This window comes from Arachis hypogaea, chromosome 16 (assembly GCF_003086295.3).
Source record: "Arachis hypogaea cultivar Tifrunner chromosome 16, arahy.Tifrunner.gnm2.J5K5, whole genome shotgun sequence".
Lineage (NCBI taxonomy): Eukaryota > Viridiplantae > Streptophyta > Magnoliopsida > Fabales > Fabaceae > Arachis > Arachis hypogaea.
The window spans coordinates 73,054,280-73,061,978 of NC_092051.1; the positions used below are offsets into that span (position 1 = coordinate 73,054,280).

At 40.4% G+C, this 7,699-nt stretch overlaps 1 non-coding gene across 1 annotated transcript; it reads left to right on the forward strand.

Annotated features, from left to right (window-relative positions):
- Window positions 1–7,201: 7,201 nt before the first annotated feature.
- Window positions 7,202–7,309, forward strand: LOC112761583 (small nucleolar RNA R71). The gene has a single exon (XR_003181971.1). It is a non-coding gene; the product is annotated as a small nucleolar RNA R71 (small nucleolar RNA).
- The last annotated feature ends 390 nt before the right edge of the window (window positions 7,310–7,699 follow it).

The window sequence follows — 7,699 nt, forward strand, 5'->3', positions numbered from 1 at the left end:
TCACTTTAATTCCATTTGATGCCTTGATATATTTTTTGAGTAATTTCAGGTTCATAAGGCAAGTATCGGATGGAAAAAGTGAGGAGAAAATGAGGCGGTTCCATTTGCGTTGGAAAGCTAACATCCGGGGCTTCGAAATGATATAAATTTTGCCATATGTTGCTTCGCGTTCAGGGGCGCGCACGTGCACTTTGTGCGCGCGCGCCGATGCTGTCCGTGGCCCACTTTTATGAAATCGCCCCCAGCGATTTTGCAGCTCATTTTGGGCCCAATCCAACCCATTTCTGATGCTATTGAACCCAAGGATTGAAGGGGGAATGAAACCAAGTAGTCATAGTTTAGTTTTCATCATGTTTTAGGGTAGAATTCTAGAGAGAGAAGCTTTCTCTTCTCTCTAGAATTTAGGGTAGTTTAGGTTTAATTTTCTTGAAACTCACTTTTAATTCTTGTTTTGATTTAGTTTCTCCTTTTAATTTCTTGTTGTTACATCTCTACTCTTCTAGTTTTTACTTGTTCATTTCTTTTATTTTGTTGCTTTTATGTTCATGAACCTTGTTGGATCTTAATTTTCCTTTAATGCAATTTAATGTTTGATGTTTCTTTATTGTTGGTTTGAGTTGTTGATCTTGTTTCCTTGCAATTTGTAGTTGGTAGATTTATATTTCTTGCACATTTTACTATGCTTTCCATGTATGCCTTCCAAGTGTTTGATAGAATGCTTGGAAGGATGTTAGAGTAGATTTTGAGCATTCTTGGCTTGGAAAGAGTGATTGGGTAATCTTGAGTCATGAAAACCCAACTTATGTTGGTGATCTAGAGTTGTTAGCTAGTATTGTTTCCATTGACGCTAACCTTTTGCTACTTAAATTAGTGAGTTGATTAGGACTTTTGGAATATTGTTTCCATTGACGCTAATCTTTTGCTATTTTAATTAGTAAGTTGGTTAGGACTTTTGGATTGAGATTAGCTAGTCTCGTTAGACTTTCTCCCTATTTGTTGGAGTTGACGTAATGAGATAAATTCTTGTTTATATTTGTGATATGATTAATTAGTCTTGTTTGACATTCTCCCGATGTGTGAGTTAACTAAATAAGATGAATTAATCATGCATGACTAGGATAGAAAGCCTATGATCTCAATCCATTGCCATGAATGTCTCTCTTTATTACTTGCTTTCTTTAATTACTTGCTCAATTTACTTTTCTTGTCTTTTTATTTTATTGCCCCTCTAATCAACCAAAACCCCCCCCCCCTTACCCCACTTCATAGCCAATAATTGACCACTTCATTGTAACTCTTCGTGAGACAACCCGGAGCCCAAATACTCCGGTTAATTTTCATTTGGGGTTTGTTACTTGTGACAACCTAAATTTTTTGCATGAAAGGATTATTGATTGGTTTGGAAACTATTCTTTACAACAATACTTCATTAATTAAATTCCAAACCGTCAAGAGTTTGTTCATCAAAATGGCGCCGTTGCCGTGGAGTTGCAATGGTGTTATGTTATTGGCTATTGTATATATGTTAATATGCTTCTTTGCTAGTTTTTGCTTGTTTTAGGAGTTAGTTTTTATTAGTTCTTATTAGTATTTGTTTTATTTTCTCTTGCTACTATGAATTCTCATCACTTTGGCTATGAGTTTGGTTCAAATTATGTTGTAGGAAATGGGAGCTACAATGAGGATGTTGGTGCACGAAATTGTGATCTCCAGGCTCGAACAAATCCTGGTAATGGCTCCAAAGCTTGGTGCTCTGATCTTAATTCATAATTGTCACAACTTCGATACAACTAACCAGCAAGTGCACTGGGTCGTCCAAGTAATACCTTACGTGAGTAAGGGTCGAATCCCACGGAGATTGTTGGTATGAAGCAAGCTATGGTCACCTTGTAAATCTCAGTCAGGCGGATATAAAGTGATAATGGTGTTTTCGAATATTAATTAATAAAATAGGGATAGAGATACTTATGTAAATCATTGGTAGGAATTTCAGATAAGCGAATGGAGATGCTTTTCGTTCCTCTGAACCTCTGCTTTCCTGCTATCTTCATCCAATCAGTCTTACTCCTTTCCATGGCTGGCTGTATGCAAGGGCATCACCGTTGTCAGTGGCTACATCCCCTCCTCTCAGTGAATAATATGCTCACTCACCCTGTCACGGCACGGCTATTCATCTGTCGGTTCTCGATCATGCTGGAATAGGATTCACCCTCCTTTTGCGTCTGTCACTAACGCCCAGCACTCGCGAGTTTGAAGCTCGTCACAGTCATTCAATCATTGAATCCTACTCAGAATACCACAGACAAGGTTTAGACCTTCCGGATTCTCTTGAATGCCGCCATCATTCTAGCTTACGCCACGAAGATTCTGGTTAGGAGATCTAAGAGATACTCATTCTAGCTTAATTCATGTAGAACAGAAGTGTTTGTCAGGCACGCGTTCATAAGGGAGAAGGATGATGAGCGTCACACATAATCATCACCTTCATCACGTTCTTGGGTGCGAATGGATATCTTAGAAGCGAAATAAGAAGAATTGAATAGAAAACAGTAGTACTTTGCATTAATCTTTGAGGAACAGCAGAGCTCCACACCTTAATCTATGGAGTGTAGAAACTCTACCGTTAAAAATACATAAGTGAAGGTCCAGGCATGGCCGAGATGGCCAGCCCTCTAAAACGTGATCAAAGGATCATAAGGTAATCCAAAGATGCCTAATACAATAGTAAAAGGTCCTATTTATAATAAACTAGCTACTAGGGTTTACATGAGTAAGTAATTGATGCATAAATCCACTTCCGGGGCCCACTTGGTGTGTGTTTGGGCTGAGCCTGAGTGTTGCACGTGCAGAGGCCATTTGTGGAGTTGAACGCCAGTTTCTGTGCCAGTTTGGGCGTTCAACTCTGGTTTTGGATCCTTTTCTGGCGCTGGACGCCAGATTTGGGCAGAAGGCTGGCGTTGAACGCCAGTTTACGTCGTCAATTCTTGGCCAAAGTATGGACTATTATATATTTCTGGAAAGCCCTGGATGTCTACTTTCCAACGCAATTGGAAGCGCGCCATTTCGAGTTCTGTAGCTCCAGAAAATCCACTTTGAGTGCAGGGAGGTCAGAATCCAACAGCATCAGCAGTCCTTTTTCAACCTCTGAATCTGATTTCTGCTCAAGTCCCTCAATTTCAGCCAGAAAATACCTGAAATCACAGAAAAACACACAAACTCATAGTAAAGTCCAGAAATGTGAATTTAACATAAAAACTAAGGAAAACATCCCTAAAAGTAACCAGATCCTACTAAAAACATACTAAAAACAATGCCAAAAAGCGTATAAATTATCCGCTCATCACAACACCAAACTTAAATTGTTGCTTGTCCCCAACCAACTGAAAATCAAATAGGATAAAAAGAAGAGAATATACTATAAATTCCAAACTATCAATGAAACAGAGCTTCAATCATATGAGCGGGACTTATAGCTTTTTGCCTCTTGAATAGTTTTGGCATCTCACTTTATCCATTGAGGTTCAGAATGATTGGCATCTATAGGAACTTCATATTTCGAATAGTGTTATTGACTCTCCTAGTTCAGTATGATGATTCTTGAACACAACTTCTTTATGAGTCTTGGCCGTGGCCCTAAGCACTTTGTTTTCCAGTATTACCACCGGATACATAAATGCCACAGACACATAATTGGGTGAACCTTTTCAGATTGTGACTCAGCTTTGCTAAAGTCCCCAATTAGAGGTGTCCAGGGTTCTTAAGCACACTCTTTTTTTTTTTTTTGCTTTGGACCTTGACTTTAACCGCTCAGTCTCAAGTTTTCACTTGACACCTACACGCCACAAGCACATGGTTAGGGACAGCTTGGTTTAGCCGCTTAGACCAGGATTTTATTCCTTTAGGCCCTCCTATCCACTGATGCTCAAAGCCTTGGGATCCTTTTTATTTGCCCTTGCCTTTTGGTTTTAAGGGTTATTGGCTTTTTCTGCTTGCTTTTTCTTTTTCTTTCTATTTTTTTCGCCTATTTTTTTTTCTTTCTTTTTTTTTTTCTGCAAGCTTTGTTCTTTGCTGCTTTTTCTTGCTTCAAGAATCATTTTTATGATTTTTCAGATTATCAAATAACATGTCTCCTAGTCATCATTCTTTCAAGAGCCAACATATTTAACATTCTTAAACAACAACTTCAAAAGACATATGCACTGTTCAAGCATACATTCAGAAAACAAGAAGCATTATCACCACATCAATATAATTAAACTAAGTTCAAGGATAAATTCAAAACTCATGTACTTCTTGTTCTTTTGAATTAAAACAGTTTTTATTTTAAGAGAGGTGATGGATTCATAGGACATTCATAACTTTAAGACAGAGTTACTAACTACTAATGATCTTGTAATGAAGACACAAACATAGATAAGCACATAACATAGAAAATGAAAAACAGAGAAAGTAAGAACAAGGAATGAGTCCACCTTAGTGATGTCCTTGAGCTCTTCTATGTCTCTTCCTTCCCTTGGCTGCTCCTCCTTCATTGCTTTTAGATCTTCTCTGATTTCATGAAGGATGATGGAGTGCTCTTGATGTTCCACCCTTAGTTGCTTCCAATAATTGTGTGGAAGAAAATGTATCCCCTGAGGTATCTCAGGGATCTCTTGATTTGCAGTCAAATGTTCTACCACTGAGCTATAGACCCTTGATGGAAGCTTTTGTCTTCCCTTTCCTCTTTCTAGAGGTTTCTCTGGCCTTAGGTGCCATCAATGGTTATGGAAAAAACAAAAAAGCTATGCTTTTACCACACCAAACTTAGAATGTTGCTCGCCCTCGAGCAAAAGAAGAAAGAATAGAAGAAGAAGAAGAGGATATGGAGGAGATGGATGGAGGTGTGTATTCGGCCATATGGGTGGGATTGGGTGGGAGAGAGATGTTGAATTTTGAAGGTAGTGGTTGTATGGATGTGAGTGGTAAATGGAAAAAAAAAGAAGGGATGATCATGAAGGGAAAGAGAGATGATGAGGTAGGTGGGGATCCTGTGGGGTCCATAGATCCTGAGATGATCCTGTGGGGTCCACAGATCCTGAGGTGTCAAGGCATTTACATCCCTGCACCAATTTAGGCATGTAAAATGCCCTTGCACACAACTCTGGGCGTTCAGCGCCAGGTTGGTGCCCATTTTGGGCGTTCAACGCCCCTTTGCTGCCATTTCTGGCGTTGAACGCCAGAACCATGCTTGTTCTGGGCGTTCAGCGCCAGGATGCTCCCATTCTGGGCGTTCAGCGCCAGAACTATGCTCTGTTCTGGCGTTTGAACGCCAGACAGATGCTCCTCCAGGGTGTGATTTTTCTTCTGCTATTTTTTATTCCGTTTTCAATTTTTATATTTATTTTGTGACTCCACATGATCATGAACCTAAGAAAACATGAAAAACAATAAAAATAAGAATTAGATAAACATTGGGTTGCCTCCCAACAAGCGCTTCTTTAATGTCAATAGCTTGACAGTGAGCTCTCATGGAGCCTCACAGATGTGCAGAGCTTTGTTGAGACTCTCCAACACCAAACTTAGAGTTTGGATATGGGAGTTCAACACCAAACTTAGAGTTTGGTTGTGGCCTCCCAACACCAAACTTAGAGTTTGACTGTGGGGGCTCTGGTTGACTCTGCTTTGAGAGAAGCTTTTTCTGCTTCCTCTCCATGGTTGCAAAGGGAGATCCTTGAGTTTTAAACACAAGGGAGTTCTCATTCCATTGAAGGAATATTTCACCTCTGTCAACATCAATCACAGCTCTTGCTGTGGCCAGGAAAGGTCTTCCTAGGATGATGAATTCATCCTCTTCCTTTCCAGTATCCAGGACTATGAAATCAGCAGGGATGTAAAGGCCCTCAACCTTTACTAATACATCCTCTACTTGTCCATATGCCTGTTTTCTTGAGCTGTCTGCCATCTCTAGTGAGATTTTAGCAGCTTGCACCCCATAGATTCCCAGTTTCTCTATTACAGAGAGGGGCATGAAGTTTATTCCTGAACCGAGGTCACACAGAGCCTTAAAGATCATGGTGCCTATGGTACAGGGTATTATGAACTTTCCAGGATCCTGTCTCTTCTGAGGCAATGTCAGTTGATCCAGATCACTTAGTTCATTGATGAACAAGGGAGGTTCAACTTCCCAAGCATCAATGCCAAACAGTTTGGCATTCAGCTTCATGATTGCACCAAGAAACTTGGCAGTTTGCTCTTCAGTGACATCCTCATTCTCTTCAGAAGAGGAATACTCATCAGAGCTCATGAAGGGCATAAGGAGGTTCAATGGAATCTCTATGGTCCCTAGATGAGCCTCAGAGTCCTTTGGTTCCCCAGAGGAAAACTCCTTATTGATCACTGGACGTCCCTGGAGGTCTTCCTCCTTGGGATTCACGTCCTCTCCTCTCCTCACAGGTTCGGCCATGGCGCTTATGTCAATGGCCTTGCACTCTCCTTTTAGGTTCTCTTCTGTATTGCTTGGGAGAGTACTAGGAGGGATTTCAGTGATCCTTTTACTCAGCTGGCCCACTTGTGCTTCCAGATTTCTAATGGAAGACCTTGTTTCATTCATGAAACTTACAGTGGCCTTAGATAGATTAGAGACTAGATTTGCTAAATTAGAAGCATTTTGTTCAGAGTTCTCTGTCTGTTGCTGAGTTGATGATGGGAAAGGCTTGCTATTGCTAAACCTGTTTCTTCCACCATTATTAAAGCCTTGTTGGGGCTTTTGATCCTTCCATGAGAAATTTGGATGATTTCTCCATGTTGAGTTATAGGTGTTTCCATAAGGTTCACCTAAGTAATTTACCTCTGCTATTGCAGGGTTCTCAGGATCATAAGCTTCTTCTTCATAAGAAGCCTCTTGAGTACTGTTGGATGCAGCTTGCATTCCATGCAGACTCTGAGAGATCATATTGACTTGCTGAGTCAATATTTTATTCTGAGCCAATATGGCATTCAGAGTGTCAACTTCAAGAACTCCCTTCTTCATAGGCGTCCCATTATTCACAGGATTTCTTTCAGAAGTGTACATGAACTGGTTGTTAGCAACCATGTCAATGAGTTCTTGAGCTTCTGCAGGCGTTTTCTTTAAGTGAATGGATCCACCTGCAGAAGTGTCCAGTGACATCTTTGATAGCTCAGATAAACCATCATAGAATATATCCAGGATGGTCCATTCTGAAAGCATGTCAAAAGGACACTTTTTGGTCAACTGTTTGTATCTTTCCCAAGCTTCATAGAGAGATTCACCTTCTTTCTGTCTGAAGGTTTGAACATCAGCTCTAAGCTTGCTCAGCTTTTGAGGAGGAAAGTACTTGGCTAAGAAAGCCGTGACCAGCTTATCCCAAGAGTTCAGGCTGTCTTTGGGTTGAGAATCCAACCATAATCTAGCTCTGTCTCTTACAGCGAAAGGGAAAAGCATGAGCCTGTAGACTTCAGGATCTACTCCATTAGTCTTTACAGTATCATATATCTGCAAGAATTCAGTTAAGAACTGAAAAGGATCTTCAGATGGAAGTCCATGAAACTTGCAGTTCTGCTGCATCAGAGAAACTAATTGAGGTTTCAGCTCAAAGTTGTTTGCTCCAATGGCAGGAATGGAGATGCTTCTTCCATGTAAATTGGAATTAGGTGCAGTAAAGTCACCAAGCATCCTCCTTTCATTATTATTATTTTCGGC